A 17,020-nucleotide genomic window follows, 5' to 3' on the forward strand; every position below is an offset into this window, starting at 1 on the left:
TGTTAACTTCGTTTGATAAAAACGACCTGGCGTAATTCATCTTACACATATTGAAATATAAACGAGTTTCTTTTCTGCGTCTATTACAATGGAATACTTTGTAGATGATGGCAGTTTGATGATAGCTAGAGTTTCTGTGCGCGTTTGAGTGGAGATGATTCGGAGTGTGCTGGATTTAGACTCAGAAACCCTGGAGCCAGTTGCGTAGACAGGGGTTTAAGGCCGGTGTGATAAATAGAATCAGATTATCGCGACCCCATGTCGGATGCCCGGCAAATGCTTACCCTACCTAGCCCACACCCTTAATCCTGAGATCTATTGCAAGAGGGACATGAATAAAAAGATGCATTTCATTCTATGAGACTGGTCTATGACTCTATATAGCCATCTTTAAACTTAAGGCCACTATCGAATTTTGAGACAAACTCTGGACTCTAGTCACGACTTTACAGCTGGTTTGGATCCACCTAGGATAATTTAAGTTAAAACTGGAATTTATTCAATTAGGAAATCCATCTTTCTGTGAGAATAGACGCTCTATGCGTTGTAGGTAATTACTAGAATGTTATATAAAGTTCAAAATGATCTCTCGAACTGTTCGAATTAAATGGAGTCTGTATTCCGCTGCGGTTGCGAGTTTTAATTTTGCTCTTGAGAAAAAAGGGTCGCGCCTTGGAGATAATCGAACTCAGCTCCCTTCGAAATAGGAATTTCAGTGTTTTGTTTTTTAGAGCATAGACAGTCACTAGAATCATGTTCTTACTTGCAAGATTGACGCGAATTCGAAATGCGATTTTTAGTGCTTTTCGAGAATATTTAACCGTCAAAGTCACATTCTCATTTACGAAACCTAGCTGAACCCTGGGAATGCACAGTGTTTAGATACCATGGTTACACTGCAAATAGTATGAAACATTTTCAAAAGAGTATCACTATAGTCCCAATAAGTCATTATCATTCCTTTGGTAGCAACCTCGGACATAGTGACCACGGATGACCACGCTATGTCCGAGTCAATCTATTCAATCCTTGTATACATCAGCTTCACAATATATCAAATCATAATCTGAGCTTTTCATCCACAGAAGAAAACCGGTATTTTGTCTCCAACCAAAACGCGTCTACAATAGGCCGGTTTCGTCGACATTGTTGAATTTCCTCAAATCCATCTTAAAAGTTAAGTTCTATGAAACAAGACCAAATTAGATAAAATGCAGAACGGATGGTATATCGTAATAAACGTCCCAATGTGAAGCCGTCGAGCTATTACCGAAAAGCCGGTGTCATAACATCTGCAACCTAGCATACGCCATATGAGCTATGTAAAGTCTGCGCTGATAAAATATCTAATATCTGGTGTTTGTAGTTCATTTTCAATAAAAAATGCCTCAGGTGAAGCACTGAACACATGTGAAGTGTGGGAGATCAGTTTTTTTTTACAGTAAGCTGATAAAATGTCCAATGTCTGGTGTTTGTAGTTCATTTTTAATTGAAATGTCTCAGGTAAAGTTCCGAACACATGTGAAGTGTGGTCGATCAGTGACTATAGTATCTGAATTTTAGGTCGATGACATTTGAAATCACAGAAACACCGCAAGCGCGTATACTTATATAGCAAGCTGATGCATCTGTTTCAAAATCTATATGTAGAACTCCTTATCGTGAATGCTTCGTTGACTTTGCAAAAGCATTTTACATGCGCTAATTTTTTCTTTCTGTTAGTAAAAACGCTCGTCACCGCGGGGAACGCGAGCACGCGCGTGTTTGTCATTCTTTAGCGTGATGGTAAAGGGAATAATTTATCTTAACTATGTATGCAGTGAATATCTTTGAGGCGGTGGTCAGTTGATATTCGCGTGTCTTTAGCCGGGGTTATCGGTGGACAAGTGATCGGTGTACACTGATATGCGGAAATGACCGCGGGAATTTCGCGCCGCGGAATCTGCAAGTCAAAACAGCTCTCGAGTCATTGACTCAGTGCTGAACGGATGCGGAAATGCTTAGGGTAATTCTGAGCTATGATTAACAAAAGGAGACGCGGAGCGTGAAGAAAAGTGTGAGAGGCTGAGAGAGAGAGAGAGAGAGAGAGAGAGAGAGAGAGAGAGAGAGAGAGAGAGAGAGAGAGAGAGAGAGAGAGAGAGAGAGAGAGAGAGAGAGAGAGAGAGAGAGAGAGAGAGAGAGAGAGAGAGAGAGAGAGAGAGAGAGAGAGAGAGAGAGAGAGAGAGAGAGAGAGAGAGAGAGAGAGAGAGAGAGAGAGAGAGAGAGAGAGAGAGAGAGAGAGAGAGAGAGAGAGAGAGAGAGAGAGAGAGAGAAGGAAAGTGCAGCTGGAGAGACATGAGGGGGAGAACGGTGTAGTGGGAAAGGTAGACACAATGAGAGGGAAGAAGGAGGGGCAGATAGGGTGTTCAATGTTGACGAGGGAGGGACGGAAGAGCGGGAGCGGACCAGGAGTTGGAGAGCGGGTGGGTGACGGGGCATACAAACACTGGAGATGTATCGCGTCCAATTTTTTCGGTGGAATTCTCGAGTAAACACAGTCAGCAGCAGCGGGCGGCGTCGGATTGCGGTTACGTAGCGCGCACGCGGTGATGGTGCTCGTGGTATATTTGAACTATCGTTCACGGATCAGCGATTCGAACACGGTATCTAATGCCTGCCAGATTCGCTAACTTCAATGACGATACTTGAAATCAGTAATGCGCCGCTGAATCCAGATTGCTATGAATCAAATATTGCCACATGTTTACCGTGAAACCATGCGTTAAACGTAACATTTAGCGAGCTTTAATTAATGTAGGTCATCATGCGATATACATCTTGCCCCAGTTCTTACGAGCCAGCTGAATTCAGCTACACAGTATGTGGGACTGGATCCAGCGAAACATCTAACCCACACAACAGTGCAACTGGGTTCAGGTTTAAGTAAAACCTATACAACTATACCAACTGTGAAACTGGGTTCAGAGTTAAACCAACACAACTGTGGAACTGAGTTCAGAATCATATTTAAACCCACACAGCTGTTGAACTAGATACAGAGTCTGATTAAACCCACACAACCTGTGCAACTTGTTATACAGTCAAGTCGATATTTTTTCACAAAACTGCCTTTTTCTGAATGGCGCGCTTGAAAATATCTATAAAATAACTATAAACCATGTTAATAGTGTATTCGTGAAAGCCGCAAGAATGTAGTTGCCCACGCGTGCCTCGGTAAAACTGCATCCCGGCACGAGCCACGCGCACAGGCCACTGTTGTTATAAAAAAACCGCTCGCTATAGTCGAGATCCGAGCGCATCGGCAGGTGCACGAGATTTGCATTGTCGCCGATCAATAGCGACACGTGACCGCGCGACATTTTTTACAACGCGTGACGTCACGCTGTTCGTATAGGTCTAAAGCTCGTGGGAAAAGTGATGGATTGAGGGATTTGTTTTTTAACGTTTTTTGTTTTTCATTTTTATGGATTTATTACTAATATCATTGTAATAATCATTACCATCATTATTATTGGAGTATATGCTCCAAAGCACTTACACTATCAAGACATGACAGTTACATTATAAGTAAAACAAATCTATTAACTCGTCCATTTCTTAATCATATTTAATCTCGCTATCTTCCAAGATTGGCTGAACCGTGCAACTGTTTATTCATCTCAGCTCATTCCTAGTTTAAAGCCTGTGGAAACTTAATTTGCAACGGAGTAGACCCTATCAGCTTCCTTGTATAGACCCTACGCACGTTTAAGTTACAACTTCAATTATCTTCAGGGGCCGGTTGCATAGTCATGGCTTAGACTTAAGACCAGTCTAAGACCAACTTAATTCGATAGCCAATCTAATGACTTAAGACCAGTCTTAAGATTTAAGACCCTCTTTGGACTTAAGTCACGACTGTGCAACTGGCCCCAGGATCCAGTCCCACAGTTGTGAGTTAGAGTTAACTCTGAGTTAAAATTAGTTCATTTTCAATGAGTTTACTCCGAGTCAAATCATAACTCACAACTGTGGAACTGGGTCCAGGTGTTTAAGGTGTGTGTAAGGTAATGTTTCATCTAAAGAAATGTTTAAAAATCCTTCCAAGGAACGAGTTGATGTAGGGTTGGTTTAGACAGTTTCTCCCTCGCGAGGAAAGGTCGTGTTTTGGTCGATCGAGGTAAAACAAACCGGTAGGATTACTACGCACAACAATTGTTTCATAGACCTGTTGTGAGGAATAAGCCTGCCGATCTGAAATACCAATCTATCTACATCCATGCAGTCTTATCCTGACCTATCGATATCTAAACAGCCTGTTATTCCGTTATGTGTGTCCTGCGACAAGTTCTGAAACTCCCTCCGCTATATAGCGAACTGGAAATGGTCGTTTGAACTGTAGGAGATCCCTACTATAACATCGAAGAACTGGCATTCACGCCGAGTTGACAAATCTTTATCCGAACTGCCTGCCGACTTAAATGCCTTTCATCTCGTCCAGCCAGGCTCCAACCTATCAAAAGAATAAGCCTTCCTTGCTGAGATTTGAATTACCCTCCAACAACACCAGCACACCTATAGAGCCATGAACCGGCACCAGCCGTCGACCTACACAGAACCAGCCTGCTAATTTCAAATACCCTGGGCCCAGTTCCACAGTTGTTAAGATTTGACTCGGAATTAATCATTGAAAATGAACTAATTTTAACTCAGAGTAAACTCTAACCCACGACTGTGGAACTGGTCCTGCAACAATTACAAAACTCGATGAAGCCCGCCAACAGCGAATAACTAACTAACTGCGACTGAACTGACTGTTCCGTGTAGACACATCGTAGATACATTCAGCGAAAGCTGATAATGCTGAGTCGGATCCAGGGAATGCGCTCGCAATCTATTCAACTGCTACGTGTGAAATCTCCTTCCTTGGTCTATGTACTTATATGCGTATATGTTTAATCCATGATAGCAAAAGAGATTTTCCCTTCGAGTTTTTTTTTTAGGTAATAGCGAATCGAATATCGCGATCAGTTTTCCATAGAGTTTTTCAGAAGAAAAGAAAAACCGTATTCTAATTTCTAGCTCGTCCAATCTAGCGACTCAAATCTCGTGCCGTATCGTTTCATCGTGGTTTTTCTCGTTTTGATTCGAAGCGATGGGTCAGATTGCTGGTCGTTTAATAGTCGAAACCGATATTATGTATAAACGCGAGTGGTCTCGTGTTATTCATAGCTGGATGATCGAGTTCCATCGCGTTCGGTTAATAATTCATACTTACATATATCGTAATACGAGAAAAAGAAATATTACGTAACGTTCGCTTTCAAAGGCAAAAACCGCCGTTCTTGCGTAAGTCGTATTATCTTGAACAAAAATGGCCGCCGAGATCGGTTGGTCTAATGTATTCCGTTATAAAACTCGATCGGCCAGACAGGTATTGTTCTTTGGACATATTTGAGTTATTTTCAAACGAACTGTCTGACATTCAACATTGATGCGTTGTGGCGTCTAGACAATAATTTTTAGAAGTGTATATACATAAATAAGTCTGTAATATCTGGAATGTATCTGTATAGAAGATCGAAGTCCTGAATAAATGCGGAATGGAGATAATCTGTTTTTGAAAGTTTGCTGAAAAAATGTCTAATGCCTGGCGTGTGCCTATCGGTCATTTTTGAATAACGAACTTGCAGGTGTAGTTCTGAACACACGTGAAGTGTGGACGATAAGTTTTTGAAAGATTGCTGATTAAATATCTCTAATGTCTGGTGTTTGTAGTTTCTTATCTTTTCAATTTTTGTCGATGAAATACCGATTGTTTGTGGAGGTGCGGGATTCAAGCAGCTAGCTCATAATATCTGTATTAGGCCTACCAGTTACTGAACCATGGTTTCTGGGATATTGTCCATTGACTTTATAGCCACGCATGAATCAGTTCTATGGGAGCTGTATGTGTCGGATCAGTAACACATAGCGAAAAGATAATACTTAAAAGATTAACCAGTTCTATTTAAGACGCTAGCTTTCGCTACTAATGTTTAGTAGCTTCATCGAGGATCCTTAATTTGTTTTCGTCCTGTTATTCAGCGGCTTATATATAGTTCTCGAGTCGTTTCAATTCGGTCGCTGCGTTGACTGATGCTCGTTACGCCGAACGTCGCTCCATTCCTTCGCAACTACGTCTCGGGACAATTACATAAAACCTGCCGCTAAAAGCCGCTTAACAAACAGTCTTACTGCGGCGACTCGGTATCATAGACCGCCGTAACACAATCAACCCGAATCGGCTCAGTTATAAATTACTGTAAAGTGCTCGGTAATCAAGTTATAAGAGGGGTTTTTCTGTGTGAAGGAAGTGTCTTAAAGTGGCTGTCATTAAACCCACTCAGTATCACTACTGGGGTTCTCTCTCTCCTCGCTCTCGCTCGCCGCTGCTGGAGCTGAATGAAGAATGTTCACTTATTCACGGCGACTTCACGAACGTAACCCGACGACATCGCGGGACTCGAACCGTGCATGGTAGTCGCGTCGTCCCTTCACGTGGATTCGATGCTGCATCGTGAGATTCTGCCACTTTCCCTCTAGCAGGCTTTTAAACCTGATGGCATTTGAAACTCTGCCGCACATTCTCTTCACTAGCAAAGTATCGTACCTGATGACATCCCGAGATTCTGCCACGTTCATCCTTGTTTGCAGGAATTTGAACCTGATGGCATCGCGAGACTCTGCGGGACTTGATGCCGTATTGAGACTCTGCCAAATACCACCCTAGCTGGGATTTGATTTTGATGGCATCGTGAGACTCTATGCACATTCCTCCCTCGCAGGGATTTGAATGTGATGGCATCGCGAGACTCTTCGCAGGGATTTGAACCTGATGGTATCGGTAGACTCTGCCACGTTCCTCCCTCACAGTTATCTAAACCTGATGACATCGCGAGTCCATGTAACGTTGTTTGCTCAAAAGCAAATCGTTGTTCAAACACTCGTTCAAAAGATAGATAATCCATAATTTGTGAGTGCGTCATTTTTTACGGTGTCAGTCCGAAAGATTTTCTAGTTCAGTCCCGTTTGGACGTTCCCATCTGTCATATCGATAAAAGTCGGATTCCGATGGTTTTGATAATTTAACAGCCTTGGAATCTGATTCAAAACGGATTCGAATCAATCGTATTTAATCGGCGTTTCTGCGCGGTTCTCGACATGTGTTTATTTTCGATTATTTGGGATAATTCCGGTGGAAACCGCGCGACGGAAAAACTCTGCGCGGCGCCGAATGCGGCAGATATTCGTCGATAACGGATCGATGAGGTGGGCTTGGGAACGAACAGACCCTGGTAAGTGTGTGTGTACCTTGACTCAGAATACGGCGCGATGTCTTGATGATGGTTCGAGTTTCGTCGGTACTCGGAATGTCTCAGAGCCGCAAGAAAATCACTCATAGCGAACGTATTTAAGCATACAATGGGCTTTCCGTTTTTCATCCTCGAAAATCAAGAATTCCGCTTGTGACAAGCGAGGAACTATATGTGTCGCTAGTGTGCAGTAGGACTTCAACAACTGCAGTTATAGACGATTCCACTGACGGCAAGAGTAAGGATCCACCGAGGGCCGACAGTTACAACTGTAACAATAGATGATTCCACTTGTGGAAATCAAGCATCCACCAGGTGTCGCTAGTTTGGAGTAGGACACGAACTACTGCGGTAATAGAAGATTCCATTAGTGACGAGGGAGGATCCACCAGGTGTCGCTAGTGTAAAGTAGGACATCAACTAATGTGGCAATAGTCGATTCCTATTGTCGCAAGTGAGGATCCACAAGGTGTCGCTAGAGTGCAGTAGGACAATAATTACTGTGGCAATAGTCGATACCAGTCCTATTGTGGCAAGTGAGGATTTACTACGTACCGCCTGTGCGGTAGGACATCAACTATACTGCGGCCATAGAGGATTCGAACTGTGTCGAGTGAATCTTCACCAGGTGTCGCTAGTGTGCAGTAGGTTATCCACTTATAAAGCGTTGTCAAGTACATAGTCAGTTTTACTGATGAACTATGAATCATCAATTAACAAAATATAATTCATAAAATCTAAAATCAAACGGTGGTGAATGTTGTAATTCTATGAAATTAAGCATCGTCCATCCGCGGCCCCATTCCCGCAGTTCCTACGTCTTTCAATTTACGTTTTCGCCGGTTCAAATATCAGGTCCTTGCCAATGCCGTCACCTGGCAGCGTTTCGAGTCTTCAAAGCAGTAATCGTGTTTCCATCCTTACTCGAACTACTCAACTTCAAACACGCGCGAAGAAAAACCACTAGCGGAACACTCGTATAATTAATTATTCATCAAGTGCCCGTGACGTCATCGAAGCCGGTGTGTACGGAACGAACGAATACGTAAGAAAACGTTCTTTAAGAATCGACGCTTATTTTTTCTAGTGAAGCACACTTTCGACACCTCTAGACGGAAAGACCTATTTATTCATATTCATACCGAATTATTGTAAGTCCTTTTTCTGAATATTCCTAAAAAACCGGCTTCTAAAATTGAAGTGAAGACTTTTCGATTACTTGAAACCTGCGTGGGTTAAATCGGGCCGGTATGCATGCAGGTAGTGAAATCAGATGAAATATACGTCCATGATAAAGGAGATATAATGAGGGATAATGAAGGGACATATTACAGATAATGAAATAAGATAATATGAAGGGCCATCACAAAGAAAAAGGCAATAAACACAGGGCCATGATACAGAAATTAAGATGAAATGAAATAGGGAACATAACATATAGGAAATAAGCGAAGTAACATTGGAAATATGGAAGAGTGAAGCGTTTCAGCGGGCTTCTAAATTGTTAAACTGTGATGTGGTTTAAACGGTTTTAACGCGTTTCCCAATATGATCGACATGGCACGAACTGCGAAATTCGAATTTGAAATTCAAACGTAACGGTAAACCGTCGAATTCATGGCCGTCGAATCAGATTTTCTAGCTTCAGGTGTTTCGTGTATCGGATACGTATATCAAACATGAACGTCCGAATACTGGAATGTACTGTCAACAGAAATACGGATCGACATTTTTTCTGCATTAATTCCAAACATGGAAAGATAGTTCGAATCGTGATTGTATCACGCCATAACACAATGGAAATGACTAATTTGTTAATTGTCTACTGGAAACTGAACCACCAACAGTGCCTCATCGTCGATTTGCTTGTATATTTGCAGTAATAACTCGGTAGAGTTATACACACGTATATAAAAGTCGATTTTATCAGCGTTGCGCGTGTTCGTACGAAATTATCGAAAACCTTTCTCTTAAAAACGACGTGACATCTGCCTTTTGCGACGCAGAGTTCTAAGAGACGCTTAATGTAACGACGAAGTCATTCCCTCGTCAGACGCGTATATAACAATCTATCAAACATCGAACATTCACCGGGAGACGACGTTTTTGTGTCATTAAACATTTTTCCCGCTTCTGTCGTTAATTGCGTCTTTCTGCAAAATGGCGACACGCAATTCAAACATTTATACATTTTATTTATCCATTCTATATGCTTAGTCATACTAGCTGCAGCGACGATTAGGTCCCTGGGAATTGTCAGTTTTATAGCGCGACTTTGCCAAACTCTCTCTCTCTCCCTCTCTTTCAAGTTTTGATGAAAGCGTCGGGCGTTGCAGAGTCGTGATTTCGGTAGAAAAATGCTGATTTCTGTTTGGAATAGGCGATTGTTTTTTTTATAGTTGATTTGACTTTTAACAGTTTGACTCATTTAAACTTTGCAATTTTCACATCGAAAAAAAATTCACGGGGATACTATAAATTGACACTATATTATCAGCAAACTTTCGGAAACTGGTCATCCACACTTCGCATGTGTTCAGTACTTCACGTGAGACATTTTGATTGAAAATGCACTACATACACCAGATACTAGACATTTTATCAGCGCACTTTCAAAAACTGATCGTCCACACTATACATGTGTTCAGAACTTCACCTGAGATATTTTTCATTGAAAATGAACTATAAACACTGAAAATTAGACATTTTATCAGCTCACTTTCAAAAACTGATCGTTTGCAATTTAGGAAAATGCGTCAAGAAGCGATATTTCAAAACAGGCAAAGATGCATATGATCACGTGTGTTCATCCAAATTGTCCAGTATACCGTTCTAAAAAAGCAGTTTGTTTATTTGATGAACGTGTAACTTTGCACGTTCTAGTTCAAGGCTCGATCGGATGGTTCAAGCTTTTAGACTAGGTACCAAGTATAAGGTTCAAAACAAGCAAAGACGTTTAGTAATTACGAGTGTTTATCATGGACTGTTCTAAAAAATGCAGTTTGTTGATTTAATGAACGTCCCTCGATTCTGGCTCATCTCTTAATGAGCCGCGCTGAGATAGATCGCATTAATTAAATCCTTATCAATGGCTGCCACACGCCACGGCTGCTCTCAAAAACATCATCACAAAACAAAAATTACTACGCGTCCCGTAACTAGTCGCCATGGCAACTCCAGGCACGCGCCGCCGGTTACCAGGCACGACCGGAAACACGTCAAAACAGATCGATAATTCATTGAACCGTTATCGGCCGTTCGATCGACGTTTCGCTGAATCGGTTTCGGTTTTCGTGTTATCGACGCCGAAAATCGACGTGATTACGCGTTCGGTTCCGCGTGATTTCGCGCGAGATCGCGCGATAATCTCGCCTGACCTTAATCTCGTCGATGTGAGAGAACGAGATCGTTGTCGACGATAAAGCGCGAGATTTATGGCACGTGTGGTCAGAGGTTGACGCGAATTGAGTAAACTGATTTATATGATATTTCAATTAGCTTCGTACTACGTCAAACAATTAGTAACTACACGCCTGTCAAACAGGGGGCGCCACTTGGACATCTCCATTGTAAATCTAAACAATTATTTTTCTCTCCACATACTATGGAGACACTAGGAGAAAAATAGTAATCACATTATCTTATCTTATCTTATCTTACTCTAAACTCTGACTCCAAATATTTTCTTGTCTACATCCAGCAGGGATTCGAACCTGATGGCGCCGAGACCGATACAACACGAATAACCGCCCGATTAGTCCTAGTACGCAGGTATGTGCGCACTTAGGCGTGATAGCATTATTTGCCAATGAGGAATCTCGTTTTATGTTTAGCCTGGACTATCCTAATCATAGCTTCCCGTGACATTTGTCTCGGCAGCAGGCAATCTAATTCAAGGGCCGTTCGAAAGTCTAAAATTTTACCCCCAAAATATAGGACGCACCATACGTGTAGTTAAAGGGCACCTGAAAAAACTCATAAACTCGGACAAACATTAACTCAATCTTGGAATTACAGAGAAAAAACTTACGAATTTAAATTTTTTCTAGGCATAAATCAGTTCATTCATATTCATTATACCAAATGATTTCCGGGCTACTTCATATTTTGTTTCTTTTTTGGGGGCGGGGATGGTGCGCACATTCTGGATCCACCCCTGTTAGTGCCGCACATTTTCGTTTTCGATACCAGTTGAAACGTAAATCCTTCGGCCGATAGCATACACCCAGTATTTATGTAGTGAGAATCCCACAATGATAAGAAAAAGTCCGAAAATGTAACTTCGAGATAGTAGTTTATTCAACGTGTCGACTATATCCTAATAGTCATCTTCAGGAATACTGTATTCCTTGAGCTAGTGTAGTTTATTTCAACGTTTCAACTATATCCTAATAGTCATCTTCAGGAATACTGTATTCCTTGAGCTAGTGTAGTTTATTCAACGTTTCAACTATATCCTAATAGTCATCTTCAGGAATACTGTATTCTTTGAGCTAGTGTAGTTTATTTAACGTTTCGACTTTATCCTAATAGTCATCTTCAGGAATAAGGTGTGGGATTCTTTCTACATCGCGTCAACACGGATATAGTGATCTATCAATCGTGACCCAGTATTAATTTTTAAATATTAACTTCTAACCCTTTTTTACGTTATAATTTGTAAATCTCCAATTTCAATTGATCCTTGAAATTGATAGGATCAGAGACGTTACCTAAAAAGTAAAATGCTTTAGCATTCACTTTTTCCAGCATTCCCAAGCGATTAATTTCTATGAAGTCGACGTATGAGGGAAAAAAATGAAAAGAAAAAACTTTCTGGACAGCGGGGACGCGCGTGGGTTACTGGAGAACTGCGAGACCGCGCCTGCCTGTCAGAAAGCGAGTCCGGCGCCGCGGCGAGCACTCGAGGGTAATTTCCGCGGCTGCCACAACTAATTTCCGATCTGTAGACGCGAATCTATCACAATAAAAGAATCCGTCTATTATCTAGTGTTCATTATGAACGCTAATGAAACAAAAAAGCAACTCGGCATCAGATATAAACTCGACGCTCTACACGGCTCGGTACAAACTCTCTCTCTCCTTCGCTCTCTAGTTCGACCATCTTTACGCGGATCAAAGTTTCAATTAGACGCGCGCCACTAGTGCTGAAAATCCGCCGGGTGTAAAACATAACGATTCGCGCTCTTTAGGGTCTTAATTACGACGATTAATAATGTAGATAATAGCTGATTACTCTTCTCATCTTTCCTTTCTTCATCCAAATGTCTCTCATAAATCATTTCGCATTGTATTCTCTTCACAACAGTAATGGTAGGCCGTGTAAACAACTGACACCCGGAGCCATCCTCCGTTGTTTCGGAACGTCCATGATTTAGATATTCTCGGAGCCTACCCTATCCGATACTTGCGTGAAAAAAAAAACTTAAAACTGCGCAAATTTCTAGTATTTAACGCGAGAAAACTGATTTTGATCTACGATGAACTCAACCTAAGAAATATTCACAGGTTGGTGCTGTGATGAAATTTGGAATCGGGAGTCAAAAAAGCAGTTTAAATAAAGTTCATTGAAATATGAACTTATTTTGACAACAGGTGACCTACTGCTCGTTACGCCATCTGGTGGGATAGCTGGTGTTGCGGGATCCCCATTGTACTGTTACCTGGTCAAAGAAAAATCTAAAATGGCGTCTTCTGGAATACTATTTTCAGTAGTGTAATCTACTAAATGAATTCGTATCAAGTCGCTTAGAAGTCTAAATTAGGACTGGGTATTGAGTTCTATTTACATATTTCATATTCGAAGTGCATATCGCTTTGATAAATCAATGAATATTTATGTTCGGCGACACAAGCGCTAGGCATTTTCCCATGATGTACCACGGATCATAAAATGAGAGTAAAACAATCGTTCTAAAGTCCATGGATGAGCGATGAACGAATGGCCACCAGAAACGGTAAATACCTGCGGATCAAGTTTTGTATTTGTTTAACGTTAGTGCGATATAACGGTAAACGTCACGTGTTGTTTGTCTGTTTTTTTCATTGTCTAATTGTCTGTTGTCGCCTATTTGACGCTTTCAATTACCGGACTAGTCTCCGGACACCTGCCCGCCTGTGCCCACCAGCGGCTCTCATTGACTGCAGCTAACGGCTGTTTATTTAGACCGGTCCCCACGGGCGTATCGTTACCCTCGCATAAAAGCTATTTTTCAATTAGCCCCCGGCCCCCGGGGGTATATCTACCCGTAAATGACTTGTCTCACACGGACGACGCGGCTTTTACAACCGTTTAAGTGCAGTTTTCTTGCCGGAGACTTCCGTGTACGTTTTTTAGCGTCATCAATTTCTGGATGCGGTTCCACGGCACAGGAAAAAGCTTGGCACATGAATAGTTAATCTAAAACGTTTTTATCTTTAAAAAAAATAAGAATTATGAGATATATATTCAATTACAAAATGAATGCCAAAATCCACAATCGTAATTGTTATTTTGAAATGAAAAACGCAAAAGGTGATGACGTAGTGCACATCGACTCACATATAACCCCATAAATAACGCATTGTAAAGTTATCAAATATATATAATATATGTATATATATAATATATGTATATAGAGAATATTGTAACGATTTTTACGGCATGAAAACTTAAGCCGGGCAAGTTATGCAATCGATTTTCCGGACGCAGTTCAACGGCGCAAGAAAAATTTTGACTTAGTTAAACTCTTAAACCAGTCTTATGACTCAACCGAATTTGACCATAATGAAATTGATCCAAGCATTCATTATCAAAGCGCAGATGAATGTTGATTTTTTGGTTTAATTCGTTTACCGGAATTTTTTTCTGAAAATCGAAAATAGTTGCTTAAACTTTCCTTACGTGAAATTGGGCCGAGGCTTAAGTTTCACAAGGAGGATTAATCAATGCAATGACGTAGAGCAAATCGACTCACGAAAAAACATCTTTTACAACGCATTGTAGTTATCAATGTATATAAATATGATTTCAACGGAAATTAGCCCGGCAAGTTGCTGAATTTGCGGGCAAGTCGCTGAATTTCTTAACAATCAGGGATGGGTGCAGGAAAACCCCGTTAGCCTAACAATGGTTAGTGGCTTATCCGTGGTTAGGCTAACCAGCTTGAAATAAGAGGCTACACGAAGACAATGGTTAGCCAACAGCGTTTTCCTGCGCCCATTTATGCCTAACCACCAGTGTACTAACCACGGTTAGCACGAACAGGGTTTTTCCTACGCCCAGCCCTGATTTTAGGATTAAGTTAGCCATTCGCGAGTGGACGCGGCAAGCGTCAAGTCATTTCAGCGTTTCGGCGAACATCTTCGAGGAGTTCGCAGAAGGATGAATCAGCCGCAGCCGCAGCAGCAGCAGCGACAGTCGAAAAACACGAGCTACAAACACAATTAGTCGAGGGATCTGTGTTTTCCGTGTAAACTGCAGTTGTAACCATCTATACCAGTCATCGTACAGGGAGAGAGAGAAAGAGAGAGAGAGATAGAAAGAGACGGCATTCTTACCGACGATTGTTGAAGATATTGTCGATACTCGGGGCTGTATACTAAAAGACTCGGCCAATAGACAATACGGAGATGAATATTTGATGAATATTCCCGGCGAGAAAGGACTTAGCGATGACGGATGGTTTTTTGTGTGCGTAGAGTTTTTTTCGAGGTTGTTGTCGATAAATACGAAGCTTTATTCTGCACTTGAACAACTCACACGACATTTGCGGGAACGAATAACTCATCGGTTCGTTCGGTTCTATTTTGAATATTTCATGCGCCGATTGAAACAGCGCGGTGTGGATAAGGTGCGTAGCTATCTGGGCGGTATGTTGGTGGATGGCTTCATCCCTGAAAAACCTGACTCTCGCATAAAGCCATCAGGTAAATCCCTGTTATCGAAGAATAAGTCTGCCATAGGACGGGACAGGTTACTGCGGTAGGCCCTCATAATGGTAATTCAAGCAAATGAAAAACTTCATCACATTCAAATCCCTGCACTGGTGAAATGTGGTATACGCAATTTCACCTTGCAGTTATCATTGTCGAAGAATGATTACTCCTAGGTTTCAAAATGCCACCAGTTTCAAATCATTTTGTGACATCGAGTTTAAATATTTTTGGGGGACGAACGCAGCAGCGTTTCCCAATGTTATCGGGTTCAAATCCCAAAAAGGAGGAATGTGGTGGATTCCCATGAGGCCATTTGGGATCATAAATCCCTGTGAGGGAGGAACATGACAGAGTCTCACGATGTCATCACCAGGTTCGAATCCCTGCGAGGGAGGAACGTGGCTGAGTACCAGGAAGAAAGGGCCATAACCGGATATTTTGGCAATGAGTCGATGTTTACAATTGCAAAAACCAAACGCGATCAATCCGACTGAACTCTTCACGCGATAATCTCCGGTTTTCTTTTAATCTAATGGTTCGAATTTCGCATTCGAACATCACAGGTATCGAGTTCAGTGAAACGTATCCAGCTTTGATTCGTCGTAACTTTGAGGAGTTCCTTTCTGTAGCGTTCATCGTGTGACGTGATGAAAGCCGAAAGCCATTGAAGTTCGGGCCAGTTGTGAAATCCTAATCTACCATGCGACGAAAATAGTTTCACGACGCGCGCCGACGCCGTGTGTTTCTTTTTCGTCGAAATATCACACGCCTCGATAACCGTCAGTACATCGATCCACGTGACCACGCGTGAGTGACGTCACGCGCGCGATGAGTCACCGCCGCCTGGAATTAATCGTAAAACCGTAATCCGCATTGAAAAGTTCGACGAAACGGCGACGATGTATTATCGCCGGACGACGATTGCGGTTTGCAATTAGCGAGAAAGCGGAGACCTGGCTGCCGGGGGAATGAACCTCGAATGTGCCGGGAAATGGTAGAATTATGTTTCTGGTTTTCCGGACCAGAAGTGAAAAATCCGCAACGCCGATTCGATATTCAAAACTAAGTCCATTTATCTGTTCTCGAATCCAGGGTTGTCCCCGGACGCATTAAAAAAGTTTACGCGTACCGATGTTCTAATTTCCGGTGTCGTCGCGGCGAGCCGACCCGGCGCGCGCCTCTGGGAGGTTTCAAAGAAAACGCTGAATTCAACGCTGAAACGAATTCGAAAATTGCACGACGCTGTGGAATTTCGAAAAGTATAGTTTCTCGAATTTAATTACGGGCTCTTTGGAAAACCGGGACGGCGGAAATTTTGAAATGTTTGAACAAGAAAGAGCCGGGTAATTACACGTTCCGCAGCCTCGTTATGACACCGATGCGAGTAGAGGTTAAACACCGACCGTCAGATGCTGAACGCGTCGAGCAAATATTTGAAAAACGCCCTTGAAAATCTTTTCGCGTAAGAAGCGTTTTGTATGAACGAAGCGCTGGGTGAATTTCAATACGTCTGAATCAAACATTTTAATTAAATAGTGCGCAGTTGATTGCAAGCAGGGATCCGACTAAGCACGCTCAAGTTATAACCACTAACAACTTAAGACCAGTACATCTAAGGCCCATCTAGGCCCATTTTGGTACTAACACGATCTAACAACTCAAGACCAGCTTAAGCCCATTTTAGTTCTGAGGCCTGTTCTAAGCGCACTTAAGTCATAACCAATATAGTAACTTCAGACCAGTCTATGCTCATTGTGGTTCTCTAGCCA

Source organism: Tubulanus polymorphus, chromosome 6, assembly GCF_964204645.1.
Source record: "Tubulanus polymorphus chromosome 6, tnTubPoly1.2, whole genome shotgun sequence".
NCBI classification, from domain to species: domain Eukaryota; kingdom Metazoa; phylum Nemertea; class Palaeonemertea; order Tubulaniformes; family Tubulanidae; genus Tubulanus; species Tubulanus polymorphus.